The sequence below is a fragment of the Camelus bactrianus genome, chromosome 14 (assembly GCF_048773025.1).
Source record: "Camelus bactrianus isolate YW-2024 breed Bactrian camel chromosome 14, ASM4877302v1, whole genome shotgun sequence".
Classification (NCBI taxonomy): Eukaryota; Metazoa; Chordata; class Mammalia; order Artiodactyla; family Camelidae; genus Camelus; species Camelus bactrianus.
Genome location: NC_133552.1, coordinates 46,260,193 through 46,283,188, shown reverse-complemented (window position 1 = coordinate 46,283,188; position 22,996 = coordinate 46,260,193). Strand labels below are relative to the sequence as shown.

The window sequence follows — 22,996 nt, the reverse complement described above, 5'->3', positions numbered from 1 at the left end:
ACGTTCAAAAATCAGTTGCATTTCTTTACACTAACGATAAATCAACAGAAGAAGAAAGTAAAGAAACAATCCCCTTTAAAATAGCACCCAAAGTAATAAAATATCTGGGAATAAATCTAACCAAGGAGGTGAAAGAATTATACACAGAAAACTATAAACCATTGATGAAGGAAATTAAAGAAGACTTTAAAAAATGGAAAGATATCCCATGCTCTTGGATTGGAAGAATCAATATTGTTAAAATGGTCACACTGCCCAAGGTAAGCTACAGATTTAATGCAATCCCTATCCAATTACCCAGGACATATTTCACAGAACTAGAACAAATCATAATAAAATTTATACGGAACCATCAAAGACCTAGAATTGCCAAAGCATTACTGAAGAGAAAGAAAGAGGCTGGAGGAATAACTCTCCCAGACTTCAGACAATACTATAGAGCTACAGTCATCAAGGCAGCATGGTATTGGTACCAAAACAGGCATATAGACCAATGGAACAGAATAGAGAGCCCAGAAATGAACCCACAAACTTTTGGTCAACTCATCTTCAACAAAAGAGGCAAGAATATACGATGAAATAAAGAAAGTCTCTTCAGCAAATGGTGTTGGGAAAACTGGACAGCAGCATGTAAAACAATGAAGCTAGAACACTCCCTTACACCATACACAAAAATGAACTCAAAATGGATCACAGACTTAAACATAAGACAAGATACAATAAACCTCCTAGAGGAAAACATAGGCAAAACATTATCTGACATACATTTCAAAAATTTTCTCCTAGTAGAAATAAAAGCAAGAATAAACAAATGGGTCTTAATGAAACTTACAAGCTTCTGCACAGCAAAGGAAACCAGAAGTAAAACAAGAAGAAAACCTATGGAATTGGAGAAAATTTTTGCAAATGAAACCGACAAAGGCTTGATCTCCAGAATATATAAGCAGCTCATATGACTCAATAAGAAAAAAATAAACAACCCAATCCAAAAATGGGCAGAAGACCTAAACAAGCAGTTTTCCAAGGAAGACACAAATGATCAAAAGGCACATGAAAAAGTGCTCAATATCACTAATTATCAGAGAAATGCAAATCAAAACTACAATGAGGTATCACCTCACACCAGTCAGAATGGCCGTCATTCAAAAATCCACAAATGACAAATGCTGGAGAGGCTGTGGAGAAAGGGGAACCCTCCTACACTGCTGGTGGGAATGCAGTTTGGTGCAGCCACTATGGAAAACAGTGTGGAGATTCCTCAAAAGACTAGGAATAGACTTACCATATGACCCAGGAATCCCACTCCTGGGCTTGTATCCAGAAGGAACCCTACTTCAGGATGACACCTGCACCCCAATGTTCACAGAAGCACTATTTACAATAGTCAAAACATGGAAACAACCTAAATGTGCATCAACAGGTGACTGGATAAAGAAGAGGTGGTATATTTATACCATGGAATACTACTTAGCCATAAAAACCGACAACGTAACGCCATTTGCAGCAACATGGATGCTCCTGGAGAATGTCATTCTAAGTGAAGTAAGCCAGAAAGAGAAAGAAAAGTACCATATGAGATCGCTCATATGTGGAATCTAAAAAACAAACAAACAAACAAAGAAACAAACAAACAAACAAACAAAAACAAAGCGTAAATACAGAACAGAAATCGACTCATAGACAGAGAATACAGACTTGTTGCCAGGGGGGAGGAGGGTGGGAAGGGATAGACTGGGATTTCAAAACTGTAGAATAGATAAACAAGATTATTCTGTATAGCACAGGGAAATATACACAAAACGTTATGGTAGCTCACAGAGAAAAAAATGTGACAATGAGTGTGTATATGTCCATGTATGACTGAAAAATTGTGCTGAACACTGGAATTTGACACAACATTGTAAAATGATTATAAATCAATAAAAAATGTTAAAAAAAGAAATTTATGGAGGAAAAAATTTAACTATATTAAAAATAAAATAAATTAAAAAAAACACACAGGAAAAGATAGAAGAGTATGAGTGTAGGTAAAGAAAAATAAATTATTACAATATGGGGATAAAAATAATTCAGTTAGTGGGTTAAGAATTCAGGAATCAATATTCCCCACCTTTAAATCTTGACATGTACACGATCCCTAAGTAATATCCCTTATACGTCAATGACTGTGCATATTCTGGTAGTTGTACAATTTTTATTTTCAGAACATATTCGTAGGATTTAGATCTATTTTTCTAGTTGCCCCTTACTGGGCAACTATAATTGGGCAACAGCATCTCAGAACGAACATATTATTCCATCTCTCCTCTTTCCCAGAAATCATTTCTTGAACTTTCAATCTGAGATTCAATCTGGGTTAATGAAATGGCCACCTGCCCAGATGCCAGTAGATGAAACCTTAATTATTTCCTTCTCTCAGTCCTACTCTAACAACTTGGTGATTTGGTTCCGTGGATTCTTCCGTTATCAATCACCAAGAAAAAATACTCAGTACTTAATGAACTATATTGCACAAAATATGTACTGACAATATAAGAAATTTCTTGGCGATGTCCTAAAATTTCTTCATATTTTTTAAGATAGTATAGATTTGATCTGGTTTTTATTTTTCAAAAATGCATCATTTATTTCAAAGAGGTAGATGGTATATTAAAAACTAAACAAAGCCAAACCCGTGCCTTTCTGATTTAACTTATAAATTTGCATTTATCCCTGTACAGATTATTCATAACACTAAATATCCTTCCCATATTGCCAGATGTGGCAATTGGAAAAGAATATTGGAACACTTTAAACAAATTTAGAGGAGCAGTACACTTAGGAAGAAAGATTTCCTATTTCCCATTTATTAATAGATGCTTTTTTTTCCCCATTCAGAGTCAGCAGATATTAAGTTATAGTTATTAACTTAATGGAGATTACATCTGTGAGATAATAGTAAAATATCTATCTATCTATCTATCTATCTATCTATCTATCTATCTATCTATCTATATCTGTATCTATCTGTATATATATATCTATATCTATATATATATATCTGCCCCCAGTTCTTGGCACAGAGCTTCTAAAACTCTTGTAACTTCCTAAGTGATAAGAACACTACGATCGTCTTTTGTTCTAATACTTGGTCTCTAACCCTGGTTCCTGACAGAGCTCCTAAATCCCTTGGAATTTCTGGGGTGCTAGGAGTGTCTTTTGTTCTAATGCAGTAACTCTTGGTGGGCATCTGGGATGATCACAAGAAAGTATGGAACAAACTTCTTGGTTTAGAGTAGCCAGCCCATTAAAGAAACCAGATATTTCTTCCCCCCCAAAACACACATTTTATGAGAAAGGTAAAAGCTGAACAAAAAATGAGTATTGTATTTATGAAAAGAAAAACTGTTAACAATAGAGTGTGTCTGTATGTTGCCTCACATTAGAGAGGCTCATATGAATTCAGAATAACACAGCTGGCCCCAGTGATCTGCACTGACTGCACAGTAAGACTTCAGCCAACCAGACAGCAAAGAAGCTGAGTTATCACAAGGCGGTCCCAGAGAATGAGCAAGAGGACTTGCCTAAAAGTTATATCACAGCGCAATAATAATACTTTTTAATTAAAATATAAAATATTTCTCAACATATTTCCCAGGCATTTCCAATGCTGGCAGATCCAATTCAAAACCAGGTACTGGGACTCTAGGCTCTTAAATAATTCTTGTTAATTTATTCCACATCATCCACTTCCTTACCTATTTTATGTCAATAATCTTTACCCATCCCTGATTCCCCACACTTCACTGGAATTGACTCAGAGGCAGTGAAACGTAGCGGTTAAGAGTGAGGAAGCTTAGTTCAAACTGCCCTGGTCTGAATCCCTGCTTTGCCACTTAATAGATGAGTGAGCTTGGACCAGTTCCATAATCATTTATTGTAAAATGTGGATAATAATAATATTTCACTCACAGTGTGATTTTCAGTATTAACTATAATGATGTATTTAAAGCAACCAATTAGTCGATAACTTGATAATGATGATTGCCAAAATGATCTTCTAAAATATGAATCTGTTTCTGTCCCTTTCTTTTTTTAAAAAAAAATCCTTCAAAGTCCCTCCATCACCAAGAGATGAATGAATCCCATTGCATGCAGGCCCCCTCACGGTGGACCTTTTGAGCCTCATCTTCCGTGGCTCCCCCTACAAACTACATGCTCCCGCCATGCTCACACTTCATCACTCCATAACACTTTTGTACATACCACTCTCCTCATTCAGAATACCCTCTCCCCGCTAGGCCTCTTCTACATGGCAAACAGCATTAAAAATGTATTATATCCCTTTTCCCTGTGAAGCTTTACCTGACCAGGGATCTCTCTCTGTCTCTCTCTCTTTTCTCTCTGGGTTCCCATGGATCTCTATACATAGCTCAATTATGACATTTCTTTAATTTGACATTAACTGTTGACTTTTCTGATTGCCTTCACCAACATCACCACCACCAGAGGGTGACCTCCTGGCCCTTGCAGACTCTGTCTCTCATTTCTGCATTCTCATTGCCTAGTCAAGTGCCAGGCATATATACTATACCCTTGATTATTGCCTGTTGAAGGAATTTATGCTTCAAACATGACTTTTTGTTTTTAAAGAGAACTTTCTCTTACAGGCTGCTATTAGAACTCAGAACATCTTAACTTTCACTAACCACTGTGATACCTATGATGATAGAAGCAATAAAATAAGAACCACACACATACTTATTCTAAGAACCTTGGCAAGTAATTTGCAAGCTCTATATAGACATATTTTTAAACAGTAACTATGGCTCAAACAAAAGCTGATAAAAAATTCTTAAACATTGCTTTGGTTTCAATGAGAATCTTAAAAATAAAACATAAATTGACTGAATGACAGAATAACATGCATAATTAAATGGAATAACCACAATTACTATTTTTTATTGAAATATAACATATATAACATTATATTAGTTCCAGGTGTACAACATAATGATTTGATATTCGTATATATTGTGGCTATGTTTTTACTACTAGTTTTAGCAGCTACTTAGGACTTCAAAGAGAAAGTGTGCATGCTGTTCTTATGTAGCATCAACTTGTAGTCTCCAAAGATATTCTGAAAGTGTAAAAGTCAAAGCAAAATTTTAGTATCAGAATTGATTATTTTTTCCTGTAGAATAGTGAAATTCAGGAGCTTTCTTTTTTAAAAAGCACATTCTCAAAGAACATTTGAAGACAATGAATTCAATTCTAATTGTTTTGCTGGTCATTTTTAAAGTTTCATGAAAGCATATATATATATTTGAAATAACAATTCCTTTAAGTTTCCAATACACTGACTTGATCTAGTCACATCAAAATTTGGGGCATATGATGCTGGAAATTTTTAGATCTTATACCTGTACAAAGGCTGAATAATAGAGGGTTCAGTGGTGAAATATGTTCTAGTGTTTATGTCATGCAGGAATTTTTTTTTAATTGTATTGACCACACGGAAGGTAAGATAGTAGGATTCTTTCCTCATTAGTTAAAAGAAAAACGATAGCAGGATTCTTGATCCTCATAGATCTCCAAAGTGCTGAAAACCATCCCACTATGAGGGCAGTTGTATGGAAAGTCATAGAGAAGCTCTTTGCCCACATGGCCTGCCTGAGAGTGAGTTTACCCAGGCAGAGCTGCAGTCACAGAGCAATGAACTTCCCCTTCTTCAAGGCCCCGCTGTGCGAGTGGCTGACTATTGATGTGGGAGCTGGCTCCTGGCGCTGGCAGTCCCCTTTGCCTTCCTTAAATCTCAGGAAAAGTGGAGTGAGTCGTGTCCTGTCGGAACAGACCTCAATCCTAACCCCACCTCTCCAACTTCCTCTGCACCTGCAACACACATTGTATTGTGTAAAATAAGGCAATAGGGAACTGCAATTCGCAAAAACGGAATGCTACCTTCTAGTCAACCACAATGAACATGTCCTATTCCGTGTACTGAGAAATTGCAGTATAGAAATGCTGTGCTGATAGCGTAGAGGCAAACAGGAAACTATGGAAATGAGTGTTCTTACAACAAATTTTACTCAATCCCTTAGTTACTCCTTGTTCCTCAACTGAGATATGACAATACATTTGCCTATGTTGACCCTTCTGTTCTCTATTCAGTAATTTATATATTGGCCTTGAATTGAGTTAATTTTAGTCAGGTTAAAGATTTTAGTTACATTTATACATTCAGATGTTATACTATGAGGGAAAAAAAGAGATCTTTTATGTTTGTAAACAATGACGTTGACATGAAAGAAATCTTTTTTCATGCAAAGCTAGTCATTTATTTTATTAACATTTCCTACAGTAATTAAAAGACCTACCTTGAATCAAAGAAAATGTTTGAATTTCACAAAGACAGTTCAATTTCATAGCCTCGCATTTAACAAAGGTTATCAGGACTCTATTAAAATCTCTCTCTGAGCAATCAAAATACAGATAACAGAGTTGCTATGGGTTAGGCGTGTATATATAAGTTCATACTCTGAAAGAACCCTCCTTTCTTTCAATGTTTTAGGTAAGAATTTTAGAAAATGTCTTTATTGAATGGGAAGGCAACCACCCATAATGTTTACACTTAAACATCTGCCTTCATACACAGTTTACAAAGTAAAATCTATTCATAGTCCTCAGCTAAACAAGGGCTATTCATAAACAATTTTGTCAACATTTTTTGGAACTCACAGTCTGTCATCATCAAAATTATCTATCTGTTCTGTGTCTCTTCCACGAGCTTCCCTTCGCCTTCCTGCTCTGCGGGAGACCTGGCTCTCCCCTAAGATCCTCTTCCTCACAGCCCTCTCCGGTGGAGCTTGTCTCCAGTCTCCTGGTCTTTGGATCTGGAGATAATTGTGTGCACGTCTTAATCTTCATCGCCACTTCCAGGTGCTTGCCCTTCCTTACTTTAGGAAAAAGCTTCTTTTTTGAAGCTCTTGTCATTAGAGGAAAAGATTAGTCACTGCACTTTTGTTAAACATCTACAAATTCCTGAGCTATTCCTGTCACTCCTTAAAAGGTTTTTTTTGCTTTTTGTTTTGTTTTGTTTTTCAGCAGATCTCTGTCATTCTATCCTATACAACTGTCATCATTTTTAATGATTTCAATATCTACCTGTTTACCATTTTAAGAGATTGCCAAAATGTTCTTTAACACAGTTGTGTTCTAATTTCTCCACATCCATGCCAACCCTTGGTGTGATCAATCTTTTTAGATTTTAGTCATTCTTGTAGGTGTGTAGTGGTAAGTCACTGTGGTTTTAAGTTGCATTTACTTAGTGATTAATGTTGAGCATCTTTACTTATGTTTATCTATCATATGTTTTAGCTTTTTTAGTGAAGTGGCTTCTCCACTTTGCCCATTTTTTAAAATGGGTATTTTGGTTGGTTTTTTTTTTTTTACTTGAATTTTAAGAGTTTTATTAATATATTCTGTATGCAATTCCATTATCAGATACATGACTTGCAAATATTTTCTCCCAGTTTGTAGCCTGTCTTTTCATTCTTTTAAAGGTGTCTTTCAAAGATTAGAAGTATTTAATATTAAGTCCAACTTGTTCTTTTATGGATTGTGCTTTAGGTGTTGCAGCTAATAACTTTTTGCTTAACCAAGGGTCACAAAGGTTTTTCCTTATGTTTTCCTTTGATAGTTTTATAGTTTTATGCCTTATTTTTAGTTTATGACTCATTTTGAGTTATGTTTTATTTATGGTGTGAGGTATGGATCAAAGTTCATTCTTCTCGCTCCTTTTTTTTTTTTTATTTGTATGTGAATATCCAATTGTTACAGCACCACTTGTTGAAAAATATTCTTTCTCCACTGAGTTGCCTTTGCACCTTCATCAAAATCCATTTCCATGTATGTGTGGGTCTATTTCTGGACTCTACATTATGTTCTGTTGGTCTATATTTCTATCTTGGTACGATGCTGTCCTGATTTAAGTAGACTTGTAAGTCTTGAAATCAGATAGTATTAGTCCTTCTTTTCAAAGTTATTTAGGCTGTTCTAGATGTTTCGCATTTCCATATTAATTTTAAAATAATTTTGTCAATTTCTACAAAATAGCCTGTTGGAATTCTATTTGGATTATATTCAATCTAGAGATCAGAGGGGAATTAACATTGAAAATATTCAGTTTCTGACTCATGATGAATCTCTGCGTTAATTTAATGATTATCGATATGGTTACATTCAAAACTTTCTTCCTTCTAAATGTTTTCTATTTGTCCCAATCTGTTCTTTGTTATCTTTTCCCTCTTTTTCTACCTCCTTTTTGATTAATTAAACATTCTAAATTATTTAATTTTATCTTCTCTTGGTTTTTGTTATTTTAGTGTTTCTTTAGGGTTAATAATAAACAGTTCTAAGTTTCTCAGTTTATCTATAATATTATGCCACTGAACATATAGTATAAGAAATATATAATAGTATTGTGTTTTTTTCCTTACTGACCTTTGTGCTTTTTACAAATAATGTAAAGCCCGCACAACATTGTCATTATCTTGTTTAATATGTCAATTACTTTTTAAAGAGATTTATATAATAAGAAGGTTTAGATATCTATTTAATGATGTGGTTCCCATTTCCAGTGCACTTCACTCCTTTGTGCAGATTTACAGATTCTTGTGGTATCATTTTCCTTTTGCCTTAAGAACTCTTTTTTTTTAACATTTTTTATTGACTTATAATCATTTTACAATGTAGTGTCAAATTCCAGTGTTGAGCACAATTTTTTAGTTATACGTGAACATATATATATTCATTGTCAAATTTTTTTCTCTGTGAGCTACTGAAAGATCTTGTATATATTTCCCTGTGCTATACAGTATGATCTTGTTTATCTATTCTACATTTTGAAATCCCAGTCTAAACCTTCCCACCCACCGCCCTCTTGGCAACCACAAGTTTGTATTCTATGTCTATGAGTCTGTTTCTGTTTTGTATTTATGTTTTTTGGTTTTGGGTTTTTTTTAGATTCCACATATGAGCGATCTCATATGGTATTTTTCTTTCTCTTTCTGGCTTACTTCACTTACGATGACACTCTCCAGGAATATCCATGTTGCTGCAAATGGCGTTACGTTGTCGGTTTTTATGGCTGAATAGTATTCCTTTGTATAAATACACCACATCTTCTTTATCCAGTCATCTGTTGAAGAACTCTTTTTAATATTTCTTGTAGTGAGACTCTGTTAGCAATGAGTTCTCTCAGTTTTTTATATTTGAAAAAGAACTTACTTTTTGTCTTCATTTTTGAAAGATAGTTTCATTTGGTATTGAAGTCTAGGCTGACAGGTTTTATTTTCTTCCAGTATTTTAAACATTATTCCATTGTCTTCTCACTTAACATTGCTTCTGATTACAATCTGCTTATCTTTGCTTCTCACCATGTAATGTGTGTACATTTTTCTCTCTGCTCACTTCTAAGATTTTTCTTCATGACTAATTTTGAGCAGTTTTATTACTATGTGCATTGATGTCATTTTCTTTATGTTTTTTATGCCTGGGATTCATCATGGTCCTTGGATCTATAAATTTATAATAATCACCAAGTTTGGGAACCTTTTGGCCATATGTCTTCAAATACTTGTTCTGTCTCTTGTGCTTTTCTGAAGGAACTATATGTATATTAAGCCACTGAAGTTGTCCTGCAGCTCACTAAGGCTCTGTTTTTGCTGCTGTTGTTGTTTTGTTTTGTTTTAATTCTCTCTTCTTTCTGGGTTACATTTTGGATAGTTTTATTTTGCTATATTTTCAAGTTTACTCGTATTTCTTTATAATGTCTAATAGCTATTAATCTCATCCAATGTGTTTTTTAACACATTATAAGCTTCATCTCTGGAAATTTGACTTAGATCCTTGTTATGCCTCTACTTAATTTTTTGAACACATGAAATATAATTATCATAATTGTTTTAAAGTTTTTGTTTGCTAATTCTAATGTCTGTGTCATTTCTGGGTTGGTTTCAACTGATTTGATTTATCTCCTCATTATGAATGGAATTTTCTTGCTTCTTTGTGTGCCTGGTAAATTTTTTCATTTGAATCAGGGCACTTTGAATTTTGCTTTAATGAATGCTGGATTTGTGTGTGTGTGTGTGTGTGTTCCTAAAACTATTTATGAGCTCTATCTGGGATGTACTTCGGCTACTTGGAAACAGTTTGGTCATTTGGGTCTCATTTTTAAAATGTGTTGGGTAGACCTGGAGCAGGGCTCAGTCTAGCACTATTTACTTCACATTACTGAGGCAAGACTCTTCTCTGTACTTTACCAAATGCCCTTTAAATCTTGAGATTTTTCAATCTGCCTGGTGGGACAGACACTATTCTCAGCCAGCTGTGAACATCAGACACTGTTACTTCTAATTCTTCTGAGCAGCTCAAGAGCTTCAGCCTCCAGTAGTTTCCCCACATGCATAAGCTGACGTGAATTCTGCTGAATACTTGAAGGGGACCCTCTACAGGACTCCAGAGTTCTACAGCTATGCAGCTGTCTCCTTTCAGTAATCTGTCCTGCAATGTCTAGTTACCTTGGTCTCCCAGGACTATTGGTTCTATCTCAACTCAAGGAGTTGCATAGTTGTTTAGTGTTGAGTTTTAACAGTTCTTTGTATATTTGGGTCTGAATATTAATTTTTTTTATTGTGATTTGATGATTTCTCTGTAGGGATGCTGTGAGGTCTAGGTTGAACATGTATCACTATTGACCGAAATTATGCTTGCTCCTTTTATGCTCCATAGGGCACATTGACCCCTAGTCACTTCAAATTAATTTCTTAGCTTGATGTTATCTAGATATGTCTTTTATAGTAAATTCAAACACTAAACTTGAATGAGGGCAGTCAGTAATTGCAGGTTCTTGAGGAAAGTTTTTGTCTATATCCTGAGCTGAGGCTGACCCTGCTAAATATCCTTGCTATTTCCCTATCGCAGTAGATCAGCTTTCTGGTCTACCCTGTCACTAAGGCTGCAACTCTTCAAGACCTTCAACTTTATGCTGCAATCTTGGTTCTAATGTCTCATCTTGCTTGAGCTGAAGGCCTTATTTCCTAAGTCCACTAAGCTATTAAAACCCAAACCTCTGGGTGAGGTAGATCAACAGGTTTCACCAGATTAACTGCAGCCTCATGTTCAACTTGAGCTATTATGTTTGTTTTTAACACCCTCCTAGTTTTTCGTCTTTGAGGATTTCTCCAACTTCATCAGGAGCTCAGCTATCAAATTCAACATATAGTTTTATTATTTCTATTCTTCATTTTTAGATTTTTAATTGTTGTAAAATTATGTTTAATCCATGAATTGCCCAAAACAGGAGCTCATATAGGGTTTTAACAGCATAATTTCAACAGTTTTTTTTTTTTTTACAAAGCAAGTAGCCTATCTGAGTATCAGCTGATCATCTTTAAGAAGGAATTAATTGGGTTCCATTCAACAATAATATTTTTCCTGTTAATCTCTCTTGAGGGTGGGATCTAGATCTGATTTCTTTTTGTATACCTCCACAATTCTTATACAGAGCAGGCATTCAATAAAGATTGTTGAAAAAGGATTTTCTAAAATTGAATGATGAAATGAATGAATGATCTGGCTGCCCATTGGTACAGCTGAGTGTAATATACCCTTATAACAAGGTTCACGTCTAAGCCGAGAGTTTGGATTTTCAGTAATAATTAAAAATGCAGCTTTCAAATACAGCTGGGCATTTCTGTCTGGGGAAGAACTTATGAGGCACAGAAACAATGTTACATATTAATTCTCTGGGAAGGCTTGGTATACAACTACCATACAGGTGTTTCCTGTTGAGAGTCCAAGTTCCCATACAAGAACTCAGAGGACAGCTGAGAACAAAACTTAGCCTACTTAATTACACTTGCCCAGTACCCTGTATAAAAAGTCATTGACCAAAAATAACATGTTTAAGTAATGTTCAAGTTGAGATACAAACCAGCAGCCTTCAGGAAATTCAAAATTAAATCTGATCTCCACCCTTCACTTGTCTTATTGTACCCAGGCAGCACCAAGGTCAGAAATTAATTGGAGACACTACAAAACACACAGCCTGCAATATTTCAGCGAAGTGAGGTCACAAGGAAAACTTAGTTAAGGCCTTATTAGAGGAGTTCACAGGAGCACATTACTATGAATATGAAATTAGAGTCTTGCCTTGATGGATGTGCCACCTACCCAAGGTAATTTGTTGGGAATAATTTGAAAATGTAAGTGAACATCATTAAGCTTCTGTTTTATGGTAGACTCGTCATTTGTCTCCAGGTGCACTTGTCTCTGCAGATTTGACACTGCAAATGCCCAGAATATAATGAGACACATTTTAGTCACTCAATTTTAAGTTAATATTTGGGCATCTGTGAATTAAAAGAAGCTCTTAGAATTGACAATACAGATGCTATTCATATTTCTTTTCTTCTGTAGAATTATAGACATAAAATTTCAAGGGTAATATCACCATGAAAATCAGCTGCATATACAGCATATTCCCTATTCCTTACTGCAGTGAAACCCTTGGACACTCCTCTTCCTCAAAAAGAAGCCACACTCATCTGGAATTACAAATGCCTACCTGATGGCTAAAGTATGTGGAGGAAAGTATTCTCTTGATTTTAGACTATCCTTTAGGTATTCGTATTTGCACTGTCCTTTTAGAAGTCTTTCTAATTCCAAGCCAAACTCATTAATTTATTTCAATTTTATTAGAAATTCTGTTGCTTAGGGTTAATTCAGCTATTTTCTTTAAATAAAGAAAACAATATATCTTTTTTAAAGAGAGATTAATGATCGCAGTAAAAGAGAAACAACTATAGAAAAGATAGTAACAGGAATTTGATTTCTTTCATTCCATGTTTAATCATCTATCGTATACTAATTGAAGAATATAATTTAATTTCCAATCATATTAACAAGATTGGAACCACATATATCATTAACACAGACTAGCTACTATTTCCTCAGTTATAATTTGTCATTTTTTGTTCTATTATAGAATTTATTATTTTGAATTTACTAGAATAAATTATTTTGAATTTAAACTACATTTACTTACTATTAGTTACTATATACCCACACTGTTCCAAAAGTTTATAGAACTTTTAAAAAGACATATTAATATATAGTCCTATTTTAATGTGTCTTTCAAAGAGATATTTAAACATTCCCAACAGATTCTGCTCCAAGTTGCAACTATTTAAGGGTATTGCAACTGCCTGTATTTATTGGTATGGAAAAGATAAAACTAACCAGAAAAAAATACAATAAATGAAATACTCCATTAAGACTGATACTATGCAAGAAAATATGTTTTATCACTCTGCAAGATTTTGAAAAATTAAACTTCTTTTGGCATCGGTCTGTTGTTTACTTTTATACTACACATAGAGGTTTGAATTCTTGGGTCACTGTGTTTATTCTTTTTTCAAGAGATCTGGGAGAAGGGCTCATTATGAGGTTGCTCTGCGTTGCTAGGCACATGGGTTCAGTATTCAGACAGTCCAGTTCAGTTCTCTGACTTTTCTATTACATTTTTGTAAATTGCCTTCTTTGCTTCCAAACAGCAGACAAGTACATAGCGATAAACTCTATTGAAATGACTAGTTCCCTCACTACCAGGGAATTGCATAAGAACAATTCTGTATTCATCATTTTCAGGCACAAAGGAAGAACAAAAGCCCACCCCAAACATGACCTGCTGCACAAAATACCTTTTGTTATCAATGTAAGTGCTCTTCTGAATCCTCAAACCACCCATTGATAGATTTTCTTTTTCCCACATACATAATTTATAAGCCATCTAATGAATTTTTCATAAGTGAAACAACCGTTAATATTAATTCCTGGCCATCCTAAATGGCAAAAAATTAATTCTTTCCCCAAATCCACTTGAGAGGCATTCTCTCCTTTCTTCAACACCGTACAGAGCAGACTTGAATATTTGTAGCCTTCAGTAGAGGAGCAATCTTAAAGAGTCCTTGTCCAGACAAAAGCTTGCACACTGTGAGCAAGTCTTAGCAGAAGATTGCTTAAGGGGAAATCCTATACCACATGATATATCACTGACCTTTCTCCTCTGTCCTTGTTACACAGAGAACAGAACCCCTCCTCTGTCTCCATTTATAAAGTATCTGACAATGACTGATAGTTTTATTTTTTCAAAGCTGTCATTGCATTAAAATGTGGTTGCTGTTACATGGCATATTGGAGGACCCAGAGCTAGTCTGAATGGAGCAGGGAAAAAATTTGCACAAAACCTTCATCTGTCAGGAGGCACTAAGATCCACTGTCTTGAATTTTATGAGTAACTTTTAAACTCCTAGTACATAACAAGAATGAGGCCCAATCATGCACTACAACAAATAGGTATCTGAAATGCAAACTTGGGCTGTTCTGACCCCTAGATGGAAGGGGGAGATTAGATGTGGGACAGCACTGAGAGGCTCTGATGAACTTTCTTTTCACATATAGGTCAGAGATAGGACTAAAATCCTCAGTTTGGGATCAGATGAGAGACTAACATGAAAAAAAGTGTCCAGTCTCGAGAGTTAAATAGAAACCCACTCAATCTTAAAATATGTCATTTTAAAATACAAGAAGACCTCCACTCCTACCTCTTTTTCTAACATCACAAAATCCAATTGACACCCTTTATGTGTCTCTAGACACTTCTTCCATATCTCTAGTCAATGCCCTGGCTTGGCCACCATTATCTCTTCCTGGATTCCTTCCACTACTGGTAACCAGACAGCTCACCTCTGCTCTCCCTACCTATAGCAAGACTAATCTTCCTACAACACAAAATGAAACGTGTTGCTTTTCCTGCTTAAAATCCTTTCTTAGCTCCCCATTTCTTAGCTCTTAGAATGAAATCTAAAGTTCTTAACAAGGTGTAAAAAGTCCATGGGTTATATAAGGAAACCGGCTTCTGCTTACACCTCTGATGCTCTACACTGCACCTGCAACCCCAGCTGTTCTGTCGTCTAGAAAACTCCTTCCTAAACTCTGCTTGGCCAGTTCTTCATCAGCACGTGGGCTTCAACATAGATACTTGGAGAGACTGTCTCACCTCCTGAGTCTGGTTTAGCTGCTCCTGCTATCTGTGTTTCCATATCATTCTTTTTGCTCCCTTCTTAGTGTCCAGTGGCTTGCATTACAATTGTCACTTTAGTAGCTACTTGTTCGTTTTACTCGCTACACCTAATGTTCTTTGTAGTCAGACATCGCATGCGCAGTGACAATGCCTGGGCTTCGAACATTACCTGACTCCTAGTGTGTGCTCATCAATCACAGTAGGAGGGGCGGTAGGGTCGAAGGAGGAAGAGGTCCAGCAGGCTAGCCTAGAGAAATCAAAATGAAATCATGTTAAGGAGACACCTACTCATTCCGAGAAGGCTCAAATCAGGAAATAAAAACTAAAGGAAAATCAAACAAGAGTATAACATTGTTATTATCAATTCTTATCATTGGACATGCTTATCTAATAAAATATATATTTTAATTTATCAGACCATCATACCTCACTTTTCCTAATTCTTAAAGTCCTTTTACAATAATACATAATCTTGTGAATTCTCTTAAAAATTTTTTAAGTCATTCAACATGCAAGTCATTTAATATGCAATATGTATTCAATATTTTTGTGTGGTTAATGGGAAAGAGGTGGATTTTAATAAGAAAACAACATATTTCATTTTAGGTTAGTTTATTATTAAAGATTTATAACCAAGTTTATTTATAACCTTTCATAATATTCATTATAATTAAAGAAAATTATTTTTTACATTTAAGTGACCCTTGTTTACTGATTTATTTTCAATTAATTATGTAAGGAGAAGATATTACCTGTTGACTAAAACTTTTGTTTAATTACTTGTTACATCACATTTGCTTTGGAGGACCAAATACTTATTAAAGTAGATTGAAATTTAGCTATGTGTTATGCAATCAACAACAGATAAAAACCACTTAATAAACTTGCAAATTCTTTATTTAGAGCTAAAAAAAAAGGTTTGATTAATATTTTTATGATAAAAGAGTACAAAGAGTGACCTGAAAATAACATGTAAGTAAAGATATACTTTATTTCTCCAAAATAAAAAGCCAAATTGGACATAATTTTTACCATATTTTCTCTTTATAATGTGGATTTGAAGTACTAGAGACATCTTGATGTCCTATAAGAAGATTTGGATCAGATGTATGAAACTTTCAGATTGTAAAGATTAAAGTGTGCAGAACATACGCACACATTTCTTGACACTGAGTAGTCTCCATTGTCAGTGTCCCTGATCGGCCTGCTGTCTTCCATGTGGTGATTCAGGGACTCAGGCTGTTTCTACTTTGTGGCCCCACCATCCAGTCCTGTTCATACTGGTACATTGAGAAGAGAACACCACAATATCATATCTGGTTCCCAAGCCAAAAGCATAGGAGTCATTCCTAATTTCTTTCTTTCTCTCCCTATTATCAAAATTCCATCAGCAAGCCTTGTTCACACTCTCTCTAATTTTTTTAAACAATCTACTTCTGAATAATCAAATTATTATCACTATTTTGCACCACTAACTAATTAAAGTATCTGAGCAATGATTATCAGCAAATGTTAGCATGAAAAAAAGAGACAATCAGGTATTATATGCCTCCTGATAAAAGGACACTTGCTGATGAAAAGAAAAAAAAATCAAACTTTAATCCAATTAAAATTCTCACTCTAAATGCCAATTCTCAGAAGATACAGGGTATAGAGCAACATGTAAAAGTCACAAAATTATAATGCAATTAGGAAAATCCAAACTGATGAATACTCTTCAGGAAGTGACCAAATTCTTCAAAAAACAAATTAGAGGGAAAAGGAAAGATAAAGATATTGATAGTCAATAGCTAGCTAGCTAGATAAATAGATAAATAGACCAGTTGATCTAGATGTTTGTATGTGTATATATATATATATATACACACATAGAGAGAGAGACAGACAGACAGACAAAGAGAGAAGATACATGCAACCAACATATATTGCATATGGTTGCAACCAATATTGACCTGGACCCAAACAAACTTAAAAAAAAATCCATAATACAAAGAAATGTGAACACTGATAGGAGCATTTGATAACATTAGAAATTAATTATTGTTTACTTTTAGGTATAAATTAATATTTTGTTAAAATATAAATCCTTGTCTACTAGAGATTCATATTATGACATTTATGGATAAAATGGTATAGTATTCACTGCAAGATAATCTGAAGAAATTGATGAGATACAGAGGAAACAAAGTTGGCAATGAGTTGATAATGGTTAATTGTGTCATGGATACATCAGATTTTACTTTACCATTTTCTCTAATTTTGTATATATTTTTCCATAATAAAGGGGTCTTCAAACGTTCACTCTTTTCCAATTCCCCTGCTGCCACCTAGTCAGTGCCACCATCATCTCTTACCTGGGAGGCATGTGAAGCAGCCTCCTGATGACACTCCCAGCATCCAGTGTTGCACCCTCCAACCCCCCCTCCTCATGGCAGCTGCAGTGATCATTTAAAACTGGAGTCATATCCTATCTTCTTTACCTTGCTTCCTTTAATAACCTTCCCAAAGCTTCTCATTCAATTGGATTAAAATCTAAACCCTACATTTACAAGGTCCTTTTTAACCTGGACCCTGACGATCTCGTCAAACACATCCTGTACCACTCTGCCCGACGCTCTGGCCACCCTGAGGTTCTTTTTGGCCCTCCACTTGCCATGCTTGTCCCCATATCAAGGTCTCTGTCCGAGCAATCCCTTTGCCTTAAAGGCTCCATCTGTTGCCCTCTCACTACCACTGAACAAAGAATCTTTTCCATCATTGCCTATCACATGACCCTGTTTGATTGCTATCATTTTATCACTGATATTCAGATAGCCAGTTTGTTAATCTATTACCATTTTCATCCACTAAAGTGTAAGCTTTATTAGAAAAGTGACTTTTTCTATCTGTTTCAATATTGTAATCCCTGTGCCTAGAACAGCCACTCAACAAATATTACTTGAATAAATCAATGAATTAATTTACACAGGATCTAAGTTTCCATTCCAATTATACATTTGTATGAATCTTGCTTCAGTGAGTATGTGACACGAAAGAATTAATCCCTCATGTTGTAGGCCTATGACTTTGGAAATTAACCCCTCCAAGCTTCTGTCCATTCCTCTGTAAAATGAGGACCCTATTAGGTTGTGAGCATTGAGTGAATTATTATTCCCTATCATTCTCATGATGATCCAAACACTGGCTCCTTAACTGGTTTGTATATTTGTTCCAACTTATCCTTCCCACTGTAGCCAGGGTTATCTTAAGAAAAATTAGTTCATGTGATATCACCACTTGAAAGCTTTCAACAGTTTCCTGTCGCTCCTTGAGATACTCTTCTAGGCCCTGTGTGATCTGGCCTCTTTCCACATCCTCAGTCCTCTTTGTGGAATTCTTCCAGATACCTCACATCTTTTGAGAATTGTGCTCTATCCAGAGTACCCATGCTCTCCTCTTCGTCCAGCTCTTTCCTGCTCAAACTTCACCCTGCAGCACTTTCTCAGACCAAGGCAGCGCCCCTAGGTCTCCTAGTCCTTTTCTGATAGGACTTATCCCATCTTTAATTATATGTATATTTATATTTACTTAGGTTGTATACACTGTATGGTTAATATCTGTCTCACCCCCTTGCTATGAGATTGAGGACCACGTTGTTTTACTCATCATTGCATCTTAATACCATCACAGTACCAGGCAAATTCTAGGCTGAAAACATATTTAGAGAATAAAGGAACCAATGAACAAGTGAATCCCTATTCTATGTCCTGGCACACAGTAAGCCCTCAGTAATGGAAAATGTTTTCGTAATGATGGAAATATATAATGGCGGTAGCTCTCTTAGCATGAACCAGAAGGGTCAGGTGGAGGAGGCCATACAAGCAGATCTCTGGAACTGTCTGCTGTCTCCTGTGCCCCTGTTGAAGGCAGAGAACTGGACTGGGGCTTCCCACTCACGCACTGGGACCCCTGGTGCTAACACCTCTGGTCTCACAGCCTGGTTCTCATTTCCTCTGTCTCTGACCCTGTCGTGGCAATCTAACTCAGCCTGTTTCTCACCTCTCTCACTTCCTGTTTGCTTACTCGGTGTTCTACCATATCCTGATTTCTATGTTTGCACCTCACTGTGAAAAACCTGAAAATAACTTTTCTCTGATAACCTCCTGGCTTTCTAGGATTTAAAATCCTGCACTAAACTCTGACTAAATAAGGGCAATGCAGCTCCCTGACATGAATAATAGGTCAAAACAAAGTCACAGAAATGAAACACAGGAATCCCTTCTTGTAAAACAGAACAGGAAGGATGTTTCTTGCTGTCTAATGCATTTACTAGATCACAGCAGCCTATTTCCTAAAAATATTTTATCCGTACCTCTCAATTAGTGCATTAACAACACAATTTCTTGGGTTATTTCCCACCCCCACCCCCTATTATATTAGTGTTTAAACTTTATTGTCCCCCATCCACCTTACTAAATGTCCTCTTTTTTAGATTAAACAACTTTCTCAAAGTCATATTTTATCTTGGCTTCTCAAACATTAACATTGTCACTTAGTTTAGTGTCATCTGAAAATTTGATGAGCAAATTTTCATTTATACTTACTATTAGATTTATTCATTGAAATTACTGTAAGTTAGATCAGTATGTCTGTTTAAAGTCTTGAAAAGATCAATTATGTGAAATATTTCAAATATTTGAAAGTGAGATTGGACAATCTTTCAGTAATATTAAAACATTCTTCCCCTAGAAGTATATCTGAATTTGCATCCCATCAGAGACTTAAATCTAGGCTAGATGAAATATAAGAAATGTTGTCTAAGGAATATATATTTTTTAATCACCAGTAAGATTAAATTAACTGACACAGGATGTGGATTTTGTTGTTTGTTTGTTTGTTTCTTTGTGATTTGATGAGTCTTTATTTACAAGATCTATGCGATTTTCAGTCTGAATACAATATATTTGTTTGCATCCAAGTTATTTTCCTATTTAACACATAGCAGTTTCCATCCTAATGTAGTCTCCTGATTTAATATAAAAGTATCATTTTAAAATCTTAAGTGTATGAAGGAAAATAGATGTCATATTTTAATGCTGGCTTATGTACATATTTCACTTGAAATTTATATGGAAAGCACAAGAAAATAGCCCCTTTCACTTCAGAGTGGTCATTGTGTCTTTGATAAGAAAACAAGAAACCAAACAGCATCCTGGGATGTTGAGTCTTGAAAACAGTCCATGTTTTCATGCAAAGAGTCATTTGCAGAGACACACAGACAGCTGCAGCCCTGTCCTACGGCTGAGAGGAGACTTCCAGAGAACCCTGGTGAGGCTGCTGCCTGCAGTCCAGGGGGTAATGGCTGACCCCTGACCCTGCCTGACAGCCAGCGCTCTTGTCATACTGCTGTGCAACAAGTCAAATGAGGCTATAATTACACTGCAGACAACGGTCTGCAATTATACATTCAAGTCCCAGAGTCTGGCAGGAGGGAGATGATTGTGGCTGGAAGGGGATGAGGAGAAGTCAAAAAGTCACAGGACAAACCGCTTTTTGATATTTTCTCTAAAACAGCATAACTGTAATGTGTCCTCCCTGAAGGGGAGGATCAAACCACAGTGGAGAGCAAACAGTTCTCTGATTCAAAAAACCATGAAAACAGGACTTTGAGTAGATGGATCCACCAAAGGCTATGTGACTGTCTAATATATAAAAAAAAAGGGCAACTGTGGTTCCCAGAAGTTCCTGTGCAAATGCTGCTTACTGTTTCTGATTTACTTTGATTAAACAAATAATAAGGGACCAGACTGCGACTGGGAGCGATGTGGCACACAGCCATATTTTTCAATACATTGAACCAGAGTGACTTTGTTTTTACTATTAAATTTCCATAAAATCTAGGATCTCTCTATTAGAGCAAGTCATGGGTATTCTGGGCAAATATTTCTAAAGCCCTGTTTTTAAATATGCAAAATACTTTGCATCAGCAAATTAAGTAGGTTGAACAGCACAGAAATACCACTAGAAGTAGGTCTGCCCTGGCTGCATTTGAGACTGCCTGTAAAATTATTACATCTTCTACCCTCTGAATCCAAAGTTAGAGATTTACCATGTAATGTAGTTTTCTCAGGGGTGAGATAACTTGTATTTGTTTACCAAATTTCTGACATTTGCTGTTCTATATTTGCTTGAATGTCTCTAGGGCTAAATACCCACTTCCTAACGAGGCAGCCCATGCTACCTTGAAATGGCGCTATCAAAACTGTCTTCCTCCCCTTAAAACAAAAAGCCTTGTTTTAGTTATCATTCATCAACCCAAACCCTCTACTTTGTATACCAGTCTCGGGCTACATTCTACTTGGAAAATTTCTTAATATTTAAAGACAGCTATAATGCTATTCTCCCCCACCAAAACATTCTTTGTTTATTTTCTCTATGACAGGGTTTCAACCCTTTTAGCAATTTCATAAGAACACATATCCATATGCTTTATGGCACCTAGAACTTAACATTCCAAAAGTGTTCAATGCAATCAATGCAAAACAGTCTGGCATCTCCCCCTTCATTGTTTTACTAATACTCTTGTGATCACAGAGGCTCTGAGTGCCCACATCAAAGCATTGCCTCTCTTGGAGCTTACTATGAACCAAAACTTCAAAGTCATTTTCACACATGCTCCAGTGTGTGTGTGTGTGTGTGTGTGTTTTCTTCTCTTTCCCACACCATCAAGCAGTTAACTCTGACCAAGTAATTAATTCTGACACTATATATCTGCAGATAGCATCAGATCCTACAGGTCAAGGGTTCAGTCCCATAAGACTGCTCTCATTCAGGCACCAAAAGCAAGTACAGGTTGTCACCTCTGCTTCTGTCTGACTGGCTGTGAATCAGAGGTTCCCACAACTCCCTCTTCAGGTTGAATGAATTTGCTAGAGCATCTCATAGAACTCAGAAAAACACTTTACTTACTAGGTTATCAATTTATTATAAAAGGATATAACTTGGAAATAGCCAGATGGAAAAGATACATAGGAAAAGGTATGTTAAGAAGGGGTCCTGAGCTTCCTTGCACACTCCCAGCAATCTCTCCCAGAATCGCCACATGTTCACCAATCTGGGAGCTACAAACCCTGTTCTGAGTTTTTATGAAGGTATCATTACATAGGCAAAACTGATTAAATCACTGGCCACTGGCAAGTGATTCAACCTCCAACCCCTCTTCCTTCTCTGGAAATCAGAGGAATAGGATTGAAAATTCCAACCCTCTGGTCATTTGGTTAGGTCCTTTGGCATATTTTAGTTTACCTAGGAGCTTTCCAAAAGTCATCTTGTTAACATAACAAAAGAAACTTCAATGGCAATCCCTACTTAGGAAACTCCAAAGGTTTTAAGAGCTCTGTGCCAGGGACAAAAACCAAAGATATATTCTTATTATAAATCACAATCTTACATATGCTAAGCCACATATATTGTTTCTTTTAGGTGATCTTACTTTGCTTTCTTGGACCCAAGAGCCAATTCTTTCATTTACGTTTGTTCGATTTCATCCTGTTCATTTCAACTTAGTAACAAGAATTTTCAGTATCATTCTAGATCCTGATTCTGGCATTCACATTGTGAGTGCCCAACAAATAACAAATGCTGGAGAGGGTGTGGAGAAAAGGAAACCCTCCTACATTGTTGATGGGAATGTAGCTTGGTGAAGCCATTATGGAAAACATATGGAGATTCCTTTAAAAACTTAAAAATAGAATTGCCATATGATCCCTCTATCCCACTCCTGGGCATATATCTGGAGAAAACTCTAATTTGAAAACACACTTGCAACCCAATATTCATAGGAGCACTACTTAAAATAGCCAAGACATGGAAGCAACTTAAATGCCCAGCAAC

The 22,996-nt window shown here is 35.9% G+C and overlaps 1 long non-coding RNA gene across 1 annotated transcript in view; it reads right to left on the bottom strand.

Moving 5' to 3' along the window:
* The window catches only part of LOC123613869 (uncharacterized), a 172,370-nt gene that overhangs the window by 73,768 nt on the left and 75,606 nt on the right, over positions 1 to 22,996 (bottom strand). Inside the window, exon 3 of the long non-coding RNA XR_012511741.1 lies at positions 15,294 to 15,371. This is a non-coding gene — a long non-coding RNA (uncharacterized LOC123613869). The remainder of the gene's footprint in view (positions 1 to 15,293; positions 15,372 to 22,996) is intronic.